This window comes from Hypanus sabinus, chromosome 4 (genome assembly GCF_030144855.1).
Source record: "Hypanus sabinus isolate sHypSab1 chromosome 4, sHypSab1.hap1, whole genome shotgun sequence".
NCBI lineage: Eukaryota > Metazoa > Chordata > Chondrichthyes > Myliobatiformes > Dasyatidae > Hypanus > Hypanus sabinus.
This window is the reverse complement of record NC_082709.1, coordinates 141,986,518-142,000,667: the sequence shown is the minus strand read 5'-3', so window position 1 is coordinate 142,000,667 and position 14,150 is coordinate 141,986,518. Positions and strand designations below refer to the sequence as shown.

The 14,150-nt window shown below is 36.5% G+C and overlaps 1 protein-coding gene across 1 annotated transcript in view; it reads right to left on the bottom strand.

Annotated features, from left to right (window-relative positions):
• Window positions 1–14,150, bottom strand: part of epha6 (eph receptor A6) — a 670,497-nt gene that overhangs the window by 94,455 nt on the left and 561,892 nt on the right. The gene's annotated exons all lie outside the window — the stretch shown is intronic.

Sequence of the window (14,150 nt, the reverse complement as noted above, 5' to 3'; positions counted from 1 at the left end):
TTTGAAATTTAGAGACTCAAACAAACCAAGATTTATTTTGGTTTGTTTTCATCACTTTAAAATTAAAGATCAAATAATGCAACAGGCAAGAAAACAGAGAGTTTTCAGATTCAATGAGTCTGAGCGTTTTTATGAAGATTATTCGAAAGAAGTAATGGAACAAAGATCAAGATTTGCTTTGGTAATGAAACAAGCATGTGATAAGAAACTATTTCCCTCTTTGAGTTACCCAACCAAAATGGAAGTTTTTCCTCTTAATTCTTCCCCACGTATTTTCTTTGACCCAAAAACTGCACTGGATTTTGTTTAGGCTATACCTGTCACTGCCACAGCTGATACTACCGAATGAACTATCTGAAAAGCTGTTTGATTATCTGTATATTACTCACACTACAAAAAGAAGATATATGAGGGCTATCTGGATATTTCATTGACAGGTTAATAAAAGAAGATAAGAAAACCTGCTCATCATTACATCCTATTGCATTTTTTTTTGGAAAGAAGATTTACGGTTCAAGTTTGACTGTTTAAATGGTTAATTACATATTTGACTGAGAAAAGAGGACAAAAGGATTTGTTCCTTTTATCTAATATTTGGTTTGATTTTTTTTTGTTGTTTCTTAACTTACTAACTGGTAGCTTTTTTCCTACTAATAGGGTTTTTTATATATATATATATATATATATCTGGGAGAGTTTAGTTACTATGGTATTGCTAATTAATATTTTTGTAAATTTAGTTCAGTTAAATATACTATTAACCTTTTTTTTATCTGTTTTATTATAGCATCCTATAACCAAATTTAAAGTTTTCTTAGGGACTTAAAGCTAAACTTAAGATGGCGCTGGTTTTTCTCTTTAAGAGATTATATTAATTTGGTTCTTTTTCTGTTTAATACATGATGGAATGTAAACACTCTCCTTTGTTGAGACATTACTGTCTTTCTTGCAAGGTCATTTTATTTTTTTTGTGTACTGGCTGGGGGGGAGGGAGAGACAAGACCGACAGAGCAGCCCATGGCTTCACATCTATCTTAGTTTGCGTGCCTTTATTTTGGACATTTGGGAGGGTGGGTGGGTTTAGAGTTAGGAATTTTTTCCCACTGGGTGTTTCAGGAGCATGCGTGTTTTCTATATGGTTGTATTCTTCATCACCGCTGCCATCTTTGATAATCCCGTATTGGTATGTGTTCTGTGCATGTATAAAGTAAATTGGAATAAAATTATAGTATGGCAGTTAAACGGATTCATGCAATAAATTGGAATGTACGTGGTTGGAATCATCCTAATAAATGAAAAAAGATTTTTAAAATTATTAATTGATTCCAACCTGATATAATTTTTGCTCAGGAGACACATATCAGGGCGGGAGATCAAAATAGATTTTTTCACTGGTGGAATGGATTACAGCTCCATGCTACTTCTCAGAGCAAAACTAAGGGCTTGTCTATCTTTATTAAATCTAATATATTTACTCAAGAAGATATTGAGTCAGATTCTAATGGTAGATTTTTAATTGTTACAATTGTAATAGAAAGATTGTTTTGGTTAATTTGTATGGTCCTAATTTAGATGATCCTTCTTTTTTTTAAAAAAGTATTTGCTTTATTGCCAGATTTAAATGAGTATATGTGGGGATTTTAACTGTTGTTTAAATCCTATGATTGACAAGAGCTCAACTAATCAGTGACTTCCAAATCGTTCTGTGTCAGTTATTAACTCCTTTTTGACTGATTTTGAGTTGATCAAATTATGGAGGCATTTACACCCTGATAACAGAGAATATTCCTTCTTTCACAAGTTTATAAAAAATATTCGAGGATTGATTATATTATAATTGATATCCACCTTTTGCCTAATGTTAAAAACTGTGAATATGACGCTATTGCTATATCTGATCATGTGCCTTTGAGTTTGTCCTTTGAATCTGATGATGTCATTTTTGCCCGTCCACTATGGTGCATGTCTTAGACTTTATTGCAAAACTCTGATTTTATCAGTTTTATTGAAAGCCAGATAAAAGAATTTTTTCTTTTTAATGATATAGGAGGTATGCCTAAATTAATTATATGGGATACATTCAAAACATTTTTATGTGGTCAGATTATTTCTTATTCAGCTAAACTTAAAAAACAGACTAAAGCAGAATTAGATAAAATTTCAAAGCAAATTAAAGATTTAGATAATATTTATGCGACTTCCCCTAATATTATTTGAAAAAAGGGTGGAACTTCAATCACAATATAACCTATTATTAACTCATCCAATTGAAGGTTATCTACTTAAGTTAAAGAGCCAATTTTATACGTTTGGAGATAAAAATAATGAACTACTTGCATCTCAATTAAAATCAGCTGGAGCCAAAAGGCAAATATTGAAAATTCATAGAAAGGATGGTACACTGGCTTGGAAATATGAAGAAGTTAATAAGATTTTTCAAGATTTTTATACTGAACTTTATAAATCTCAATGTCCAGTAGACTCATCCGAAATGAACTCTTTTTTACGAAAGATTGCTTTTCCTAAAATTTCTGTTGAGGATCAAAAAACTCTTGATGCCCAAATTACTGAATCCAAAATTTTTAAAGCTATTTTTTTCAATGTAATCTGGTAAGGCCCCAGGAGTTGATGGTTATCCTGTAGAATTTTATAAAAAATTTGGAAATTGCTTTCTCCATATATGTTGGAGATGTTTAAAGATTCGTTTGTTAAAAGTGATTTACCCTCTATTTTTTATAAGGCTTCTGTTTCTTTAATTCTCAAAAAGGATAAAGATCCTACTGATTGTGCCTCATACAGACCGATTTCATTATTGAATGTTGATGCTAAGATTCTCTCAAAGATGATGGCCAATTGGTTGGAGAGTATTTTGGGTAAAATCATTTTTAAAGATCAATCAGGCTTTATAAAGGGTGACCAATTCTTTTTCAAATTTAACATTATTTAACATTATATATTCACCCTCTTCTAAAACTCCACAATGCATTGTATCTTTGGATGCTGAAAAAGCATTAATAAACCTGTCACTAATAAATAAGTCCTACTCTTTACATCTTTTCTCTTTCAATGTGGTATTCTCAACGTCTGGCATTTTTACACCCCCAAGAAAAGGAATATTCATATTTCTCTCAGGGTCATCATACGTACTCTCAGATTGACTACTTTTTTATAGATAGAAACTTGCTTCCACTGGTATGATCCTGTGATTATAAGGAGATTGCTTTGTCTGATCATGCACCTGTGCTTCTGGCTTTAAGATTACCTGTTTATTCTGTATCAAATAGAAGTTGGTGTTTTAACTTATCATTGTTATCTGATAAAACATTTCTAAAGTTTTTGGGAAACCACATTACTTTTTTCTTTAAAGAAAATTTTAAAGGAGATACTGCTGCTACTATAGTCTGGGATACTTTTAAAGCATATATTCATGGAGAAATTATCTCTTACTCAACCTATATAAAGAAAAAAGCTGACAAATAAAGGTCTGACCTAGCAGCGACATTGAAGGATCTTGATCAAAAGTATGCTCTATCTCCAGATCCAAGTATATATAATAAGCAGATTGAAATCCAATCCAAGTATAATCTTCTGCTGACTTACCCAATTGAATGACAGCTGTTGAGAGATAAAACTCTATTTTACATTCATGGGGATAGAATAGGTAGTTTATTAGCCAACCGCTTAAAATCTTTCAGTTAATCATCAAATCACACTAATTTTTAAAGATAATGGTACTAAGGTATCTGACCATTCTGAAATTAACAACCTATTTAAAGACTTTTACCTTAAGTTGTATCAGTCTGACTCTTCCTCAGATGATACCTATATGAATGTTTTTTTCAGTAATATCAACATTCCTACATTGTCTGCTGATAGCCTAACACAGTTAAATCAGCCTATTTCCAATGAAGAAGCGGCTGAGGCTATACTTGCCTTACATTCTGGTAAGACCCCAGGACCTGATGGCTTTCCTGGGGAGTTTTATAAAATTTTCACTACGTTGCTTACACTTTATTTATCCTCTGTTTTATCAGAGTCCTTTAAATCAGGTAAACTCCTTCAATCTTTTTATGAAGCTTTTATTTCTCTTATTCTTAAAAATAATAAAAATCCAGCTGAATGTTCTTCATACAGACCGATTTATTTATTAAATGTTGATGCAAAAATTTTATCCAAAATCTTAGCTCAAAGACTTGAAAATATTTTACCATCTATTATATCACATGACCAGATTTATTAAAAATTGTTACTCACATTTTAATATACGTCAGTTATTGAATGTGATATATTCACCATCCAAAAAAATATCAGAGTGTATATTATCCTTAGACACAGAAAAAGCCTTTGATAGGATTGAGTGGAATTATCTTTTTAAGACCTTAGAAAAGTTTAATTTTAGGCCTAATTTTATTAATTAAATTAATTTACTTGTCTCCTACTGCTCAGGTTATTACTAACTCTCAAATTTCTAAGCCCTTTAAATTACAGTGGGGAACTAGACAAGGTTGCCCTCTTAGTCCTTTACTTTTTCCTTTAGTTATAGAACCCTTAGCAATAGCATTTTGAGAATCTAAGGACATTTCTGGTATACTAAGGGAAGGTATGACTCATAAAATTTCGTTACACGCTGATGATATTTTACTTTTTATCTCTAACACTGAAACTTCTTTACCTTTGGTTCTTTCTTTAATTACCCAGTTTAGTTTTTTTTTCAGGATATAAGCTGAACTTACATAAAAGTGAGCTATTTCCTTTAAATGACCTAATGTCATCAAATGCCAAATTTCCAGCCAAGTTATTACAAGTCAATTTACATATCTAGGTGTAACAATTACTAAAAACTTCAAGAATTTATTTAAAGAAAACTTAAATCCCTTATTGAATTATGTGAAAAAGACTCTTTCTAAATGGCCTCCAATTTCTTTATCCCTAATTGGCAATTTTTTTAATCTTAAAAAATTTAAACTTTGTAGTATAATTTATCATAATCACTTTTTTAAACCTTCTTGGAGTGATCCAATTTTTTTTACTTTGGAAAAATAAAGGTATTATTTCTTTTTTGGATTTATTTAAAGAAGGCAGATTGATGTCTTTTGAACAATTAGTCGATAAGTATTCTCTCTCATATTCACACTTTTTACAATATCTTCAAGTTAGCCATTTTTTACAAGAATATTTAAGTAATTTTCCTTACATATTGGAGGCTGACTTGTTAGATATTATTATGAATCTGAACCCCTCAATGAAAGGTTCTATTGGAAGAATTTATAATTTATTATTACAATGGGATAAGCGTCCTTTACTTAAGATTAAACAGGATTGGAGGAAGGAACTCAATTTTACTTTTATATGGGAGGACTGGATGCGGATTCTGAAGCTGGTTAACTTCTTCGATCTGCGCTAGTCATTCACTGATTCAATTTAAAATTGTACATCGTTACCATTTGATGAAGGAGAGACTTTCTAAAATATTTCCCAATGTTGACAAGTATTGTGATAGATGTAAAACTGAGATAGCTACACTGACACATATGTTCTGGTCATGTTCTATATTAAAACAGTTTTGGAAGTCAGTCTTTTCGACTATTTCTAAAGCACTCAGAATCAACTTACAACCTAACAAATTGACTGTGCTTTTTGGAATAATTCCTCAAAATATCCAAGGTATTTCTGTGTCTGACCAACATGTTATTGTACTTGTTACATTGATAGCTAGGAGGGCCATCTTGTTGAAACAAGGATATATCAGCTTCTACTTTGTCACAATGGCTCTCTCAAGTGATACTGTGTCTCAGTTTGGAGAAAATTAGAAGTCGAACCTTTGAACCTTTATTTGATTTTGGGAAGAGGTGAGGCTCATTTGCTCGTTATTATCATTTCAGTTAACTGATAGATTTCCTCCACGATCTAAATGTAATTTTTTTTGATATATCTTTCTTTCTTGTTGGTGCTTTGATGTTTATTTTTAGAAGCTTTCTGTACGACGCATGGCTCTGGGGTTGTACCCCCAATGGGTTTCTTTTTTTCTCTTTTTCCTTGCATAGTAGGGTTTTTTAATTCACAAAAATTTTCAATCCTTAAGATAATTTCTTCTTTTTTGAGGCATTGTATGTGTTGTTACCTCAATGTACTTGTGCTATTTTTGATTAATAATAATAAAAAGATTCAAAAAGAAAGAAACAATGACAAATTTACTATTTTAAAGGTAGGTCTCATCACAGCTGCAAGAATTATATTGCAAAACTGGAAAAAACACAGATGTCCCACTGTGAGGGAATGGACTGAGGAAATGGTTACGATTTCATCACATGAGCATGTTGGGAAGAATTAACAATGAGGGAAAAGTGCAAGATGCGTGGGATCAGTTTTGATTGTATGTTAATTTAAACTTAAATTAGAAGTTTTTTTCTGTTTCTTAGATTTATATGTTTTCCTGTCATGGGATGGCTGTGTAAATATGCTGTACTGTATCTGCTCTGTGATATGCTGTGCTGCTTTGTAAAATAAGAATAAATAATAATAAAAATTTGAATTACAAAAAAGAAAGTTCAGTTGGTCGGCATTCAGGATGATGTAGGTTGAATTGGACATTGGCTTTGTGGAGAAGCCAGAGAGTGGTAGCAGATGGTTGCCTCTCTGACTCGAGGCCTGTGACTAGTGGTGTGCCTCAGGGATCAGTTCTAGGTCCTTTGTTGTTTATTATCTGTATCAATGCTCTTAATAATAATATGGTTAACTAGATCAGCAAAGTTGTGTATGACACCGAGATTGAGGGTGTAGTAGACAGTGAGGAAGGCTATCATAGCTTGCAGAAGGATTCGCATCAGGTGGAAAAATGAGCTGCATGTGGCAGATGGAATTTAATGCAGACAAGTGCAAGGTTTTGCACTTCGGTAGGATCAACCAGGGTAGGCAGTGGATGGACTAGATGGGGCAAAGGGCCTGTTTCTGTGTTGTATTCTCTATGACTTGATGATTGGTAAGTTCTGGAAGTGGGTGGTAGGGACTACAATGGAGGAGAAGGGCTGGGGTAGTAATTGGAACTGTTGTGTATTTCAACCGAAATAGCACATTGGCAAGTAGTAAGAGATGATTGGCCTGAGACTGAAATTGGGTGTTGGAGACAGATACTACGGTATTTAGAACTATATCAAAACAAGACTGGGTCATGACCTATAGCAAAACATCTGAGATCCATGGCCTCAGTTGTTCATATAGAGGACCAGAAAGTAAACTAACACAGGGCATCTTCAGATTGCACAGAGTTAAGCAATATGAAAAGGGCTGGAGGAACACTGTAGATCAGGCGACATCTATGGAGGGAAATGGACAGTCAACATGTCTAGCTGAGACCATTCATCTGGACTGATGAAGGCCTTAATGTCCATTGCCCTCCATAGATGCTGCTTAACCTGCTGAATTTCTCCAGTGCTTTCTGCTGCTCCATATTCCAGTAACTGCAGCTTCTTATGTCATCTTTGAGCAGAGCAGATGCTATTGTGTCAAAAGGCAACGAGCAAGGAAAATTACAAAGAGGTTTTTGTGTAACCGTGTTTGTGAGGACAGAACTGAAGTTGTGTACCACCAGGTGGGAAGCATTCAGCCTTGATGTATTAGGTGCATTGGGCTGTCCTGGGAAAGTTAACCAAGGGATTCGTAGATGAGGTGAACAATTCTTATTAAGATTCTAGTAGTCTTCCGAAATTGTTGTATTTTTTTGTGTTCTGACATTGCATTTTTATGCAGTAGTGAGGAGGGAGGTTTTGCAGTTGCAGCTTGAAATCATTTTTTGCTGCAGTGCTTTTCAACTTCATAGTCTCAATTCAGTTGACTCAACTTGTACATAATGGATAGGAGGGTTATCAGAAATTTAAATAAATAAGTATGAGGCGGAAAACATCTGGAGTGAAATATTATGAAAGGACCCACAGTGATTCTAATCATTTATAAAATAGAGTAATATACATCTTCAAACTATATAAAATTTTCCTTTCCAATTGTGTAAAAGTAGCAATACATATTTCTAAATAAACCACTTAAGAGAAGGGAAGTGAGACTCTGATGGAATTGAATTTCGCTTCAGATGGAGCAGCTGTAATATTCAATCTCAATATAATTTTTCCAAGTCAATCAGGTGAAATCTGAAGGTCTTTCAATCATTTGAATGTCCTGACTTAATTCGTCTTTTTCATTGAGCTTTGTTGTTCCCTTGAGCACTTTAGAAGAAGCTACACTGTGTGGTACCTTCTTTGTGAGGTCAAGTTGTACAGCATGCTGTCCTCAAGATACCAGCAAGACTATATTACAGAATGCTTTCAGACTGATCAAGGGACCTAAAGTATACATTCAGAATGCCAATGGCATTCTCAGTTATTATTCTCTATTAAGGTCAACATGTTCCCTGGGAAACTTATACTGGATACTGGTTATCTATGTTACCAGTAGAGGATAGTCTAACTTTCTCAGTGGGCATCCAGAGACTTGTATTTCTAGGTCAAAGCTAGTATGTTGCCCTGATTTATAAGTAACGGCTCCCAGAAAGTAAGAGTTTACTTGCTGGTCGTAAACAAGCAACACTGTGAGATAGTAGATACTTTCCTGTAGGTCACTTTGAACAAGGGTCCAGGTTAGGCCATGTGGGTGCAATCTAATCCTCTGTGCATGTTCTGGAATCCAACCACGGTGCAAATGGGCAGCCAAACAGAAAATGGCACACAGGCTGATTGTTGGGTATTATTGGAAGTATGTACTGAAAGAAAGTATTTGAGGTAGCAAATTTAAACCAGATTTTTGAAAAATTTACATATATCTTATTGGTGGAACACCTGCATTTCTGATTTTTTCTTGGCACAGTTCTCACCACAGATGCCGATTTGATAATATTGTTACTGTGATAATGCAGGTCAACATTCAGGAAACTATGAAAAATGAGAACACCAGGTCATTAGAGCTTTATTTGTGTTTGCCAAATATAAAAACAAACAATGGGCGCCATAGACCAAGCAACAAGCAAAACAGCTGGAAGCTGTGATCTGGAAGGGACAGCTCTGGTGCCACTTGGGATTCAGTAAAATCCTTTGTAAAGAACTTTACCTGGATGGATTAGATATGGACAATTCAGACTACTTTCTCTTGGTGCATGGAAAAAGAGGCTCAATAGATCAAATGTCCTTTTATCAATGTGTTAATTTGGTTAACTCATATCTGAAAAGATTCACATCATGCTTGGCTTGTTCTTCTACAAAGACCACTTGATTTCTAAACTTACACAAAATTCATATCTTAAAACATTTCTTTCATTCCAGAGTCAGGGTTGATTCACAAAATGGCACACATCACCAAGTAAAACATTATTGCAGATGTTAATATCTATTGTTATAAATACAAAGAATGTTTGAATTTATCTGGAGCCAAAAACAAACACAGATGATTTCCAATCAGCAAAATTTTCTTATTAAACAATTAAACTCTGCTACAACACACACACACACACACACACACACACAATAACAGATCAGACAGCATCTGTGGAGGGGAATGGATAGTCAGTGTTTTGGGACATGAGCCTTCATCAAGACTGGAAAGAAAGGGGTCAAAAGCCAGAGTAAGTAAAAGCTGGCAGGTCATAGGTGAAACCATGGGAGGGGGTTGGTAGATGAATGAGGGAGGGGGAAATGAGGTGAGCTGGGAGGTGATAGGTGGAAGAAATAAAGGGCTGAAGAAGAAGGAATCTGATAAGGAAGGACAATGGATCTTGGAATAAAAGGAAGGAAGGGAAACTAGAGGAAGCAAAGGGCAGGCCATGAGCATTGGGAGGAGAAGAGAAAGGATAGAGGGCCACTAGAATGGAAGAAAACAAAAAAAGGTGTGGGGGATGGTGAAAACAGCGAGAATTGGTTACCGAATGTTAGAGAAATCCACGTTCAATCTCTAGCAACAAACACAAAATGCTGGAGGTACACAGCTGGTCAGGCTGCATCTATGGAGAGGAATCAACAGTTGACATTTTGGGTCAAGACCGTTTACCAGGACTGGAAAGGAGGGAGGAAGAAGTCAGAGTAAGAAACTGAGGGGATGGGAAGGAGTACAAGCTGGCCATCAGTGTTCATGCTATCGGGTTGGAGACTACCAAGGTGAAATATGATGTGATGCTCTTCCAGCCTGTGGTTGGCCTCACCGTGGCAGGAGATGAGGCCACAGAAAGACATGAGGGTGTGGGAATAGAAGTCAAATCAAGATGGGTAGCCACTGGAAGGTCCTGCCTGTTGCAGCAGACAGAACGAACGAGTTCAACAAAGTGGTTCCACAATCTGCACTGGATCTCTTCGGTGTAGAGGAGGCCACACTGGGTGCACTGGATATAATAAATGTCTCCGGGCAACTCTCAGGGTGAAGTGTTGCCTCAACTGGAAGTACTGTTTAGAGCCCTGAGTGGTGGTGAGGGAGGAGGTATAGGGGCAGGTCTAACACAGTTACAGCGATAAGTGCCAGGAGGGAGATCTGTGGGGAGGGAAGAATGGACAAGGGAAAAGCAGAGGTTGGGGGAGGGGATGATATGCCTGGGGGTAGGATTCTGTTGGAGATGGATATGGAAGCTCATGGGCGGCCAGTGAGGAAAGGGGAATCTGTATCCCTGTGATGTAGGAAGGGCTGAGAGCAGACAAGCAAGAATTACGTAGTCTTACACTGCTGGTTCTATATTATATACTAATAATTATGCTATTAAAGGTCTACAAGCAACAATATTTACCAGTATAAACCCTTCTTCCATTTTCATTCCTTTTTCTTCCAGCCCTTTCCTGATCTTTCAGTCTTCCCATTTTTGTTCCACCCTCATCTTCCCAGCCCCCCTTTTGCACCCCAGCCACCCTTCATCCATCATTGTCCTTTTCCCTTCCTGGTGCCTTCCATCCACTTCACCCACAGGTTCCCACCCCGACCTTACACCCATCTGCTTCCAACTGTCATTCATGCCTCTCCTCTCCTCTAATGCTTTTCATTCTCACATCCTTTACTTATCTAAATCCAGTTGGCCATCTTCCCTCTCCATTCCTGGTCCGGACACAGGGTTTTGGCCTGAGATATCAACGTCCTCTCCTCTAATGCTTTTCATTCTCACATCCTTTACTTATCCAAATCCAGTTGGCCATCTTCCCTCTGCATTCCCGGTCCGGACACAGGGTTTTGGCCTGAGATATCAACAAGTCCTCTCCTCCCACGTGTGCTGCTCAACCCGTTGAGTTCCTCCCAGCCAACTGTGAGATATTACCAGTGTACTGTCCTCTGCTTTGCTTTCATTTATTTCCTTCTTTTTTTCCACAACATATCATTACAGCAGCGATTTAAAATTATATCCGCATATAACAGGTACTGGAGAACATACAGCGATGCAAGTCACATTTCAGCATTTTCAAGTTTTTGATAATAAGCTGTCACAGTGGGTGCTTTCAGAGTATGTTTTATCAATAATCAAGAAAAAGTATTATGCAGGAAGATATTTTAAGGCAAAAATTAAATAAAGTATATCTCCTGCACAATTGTTTAAGTAATGCAGTAAGCATAATGTATAGGATTTTGGTTATGTGAAGATTTCTTTTGGATGTCTGGTCTGATATTAACACCCTACCTGAAGAGCAGTAACACTTCAGCAACCTCCAAAATCAATACTGCTGGTCAACAATAATATTAACAGAAAATTTAAAAACACTTTAGAATTCTCTACAAAATTTGGTTCATAAAGAAATTATATTATTGTTTTAATTAAGATAAGCCTTTTGAAATGTTAAATAGTTTTTATATTCATTACTAAAAATATACAAGCAATGAAATGTTCAAAATTCTCTCAGTTGCCTCCAACTTCCACTCTGCTCTTAAAGTCACTTGATCCATTTCTGATACTTATCTCCACTTTCTCGATCTCTCTGTCTCCATCTGTGGAAATCCTTTATAAACCTATTGCAACCCACAGCTATCTTGATTATAGCTCTTCCCACCCTGTCTCCTATGAAAATATTATTCCCTTTTCTCAGTTCCTCCATCTCTGTTGCATCTGTTCCCAGGATGAGGCTTTCCTTTCCTAGACATCAGACATGTCCTCCTTCTTCAAAGAATGGGGTTTCCCTTCCTCCACCATTGATGCTACCCTCACCCACATCTTCTCCATTTCCTGGACATTCGCAATCACCCCATCCTTGTTAAGACATTGATTTAACAAGGATAAGTTCCTCTTGTCCTCACCAACCACACATTAGCCTCTATATCCAACAAATCATTCTTCGCAACTTCCATCATCTTCACTTGGATCCTACCACCAAACACATCTTTATTTCCCCCACACTCTCTGCTTTCCACAGGAATTATTTTCTCCATGATTTCCTTGTACTTACATCACTCCCCACGAATCTGCCTCCAAGCACTCATCCCCGCAAATGACAGAAGTCTCATTCACTCCTCCCTCACCTCCATTCAGGGCCTGAACAGTCCTTCCAGGACAGGCAACTCTTCACCTATGAAACTTCTAGTGGCTTCTACCATATCCAGTAATTCCAATGAAGCCCCTTCTACATTAGAAAACCCAACAATTGGGGGATTCTTTTGTCAAGCACCTTCACTCCATCTGCTAAAAGCAGGATTTCCCAGTGGCCAAACATCTTAATTCCTATCTCCATTCTCAGTCTGACATGTTGGTCCGTGAGTTCCTCTTCTACCATGAAGAGGCCACTCTCAGGTTAGAGAGGCAACACTGCATATTCTGTCCAGGTAGCTTCCAACCTGATGGAATGAACATCGATTTTTCCAACTTCCAGTAATTTTCTATCCCCTGCCCCTTCGCTCTTCTTTAATTTTTCACTCTGTCTTCTTACCTCTTCTCCTCACTTGCCTCTTTCGCACATGGTCCACTCTCCTCTCCTATTCTTCTCTAGCCTTTTACCTTTTCCACCTATCACTTCCCATTTTATTACTTCATCATCCTCCCCCCACCCACCTGGCTTGACCTGCCCAGTAGCTTCTGGACTACAGTCTCCCAAAGCATACTACCCTTTACATGGAGTCATCAATTGTTTTAGCAAACAATTTTTAGCTGAACTACGAGGACTAGCATGTAGCACATAAAATATTCTGCATTTTGTTTAACTTTCATATCTCGATGCATTTACCTACAACAGAAAATGCAATAATAGGGAATTTTTTCTCTTATCAACTGATCTATTTTGGCTCAGCTTCCAGAGTGGTAATTGTAGATAACTGGATAAGCAGCAAAAATTTCTCCCTTTAGTTTTCTGAAGGTCAAGTGCCACTGCTACTATCTCTCCAAAAATATGATTTTAGGAGTACAACAAACAAAGAAAGCCGTGGAAATGAACAGTCAAGGTTTCGGGCCCAGACCCTTCGTCAGGACCGAAGAGGGAGGGGGCAAGTTGGCTGCTGCCTGACCTGCTGAGTTCCCGCAGCATGTTGTGAGTGTTGCTTTGACCCCAGCATCTGCAGAGCTTTGTGTTTTTAAAATAAAGAAAGCTTCTTCTCAGGTACTAAGCAATGAATTAAAAATAAGCAAAGCCAATCAGAATAAGAAAAGTGAATAAAAAATGTTGGAATAATGCTAAACGTTGACAATCTTCCATCAAAATTTAGTTCTGATATTGCTTGAACAGCTGAGTATTCCAGCATTTTCTCATTTTATTCCAGATTTCAGGTTTGCAGTATCTTGGTTCTTGTCAACCAACCAAGGACTGATAAACTTATTAATGATCCTATGGTATATGACAATTGTAAGCCATTTATATTGTTCCTTAATTCAATCTGTGTCTCTTCAAGTATGCTATTCTTGTATCCTGATATATGTGGGCTTATCATTTTCAACTGATCTGAATTCAGTTAGAAGTTATGTACCAAAAGATTAGTTGAATTAGCCATGAAATATTAACTAGAAACCAGAGCATAAAAATATGACATATTGTTTCCTCTTATTTGGATACAGAATTAAAGACAACAATCTGCCGATAATTTATAGGTTTTGAAATGATCACTGTTAGAGCATATTCTGGACATACGGTGTTTAGCAAAAGAATAACTTCAGCCACCAATCTTTAGACCTGAAAATGGAATGTAGATTAAATTTAGGATGCAGCTCTAGACAATAGGTTTCCAGA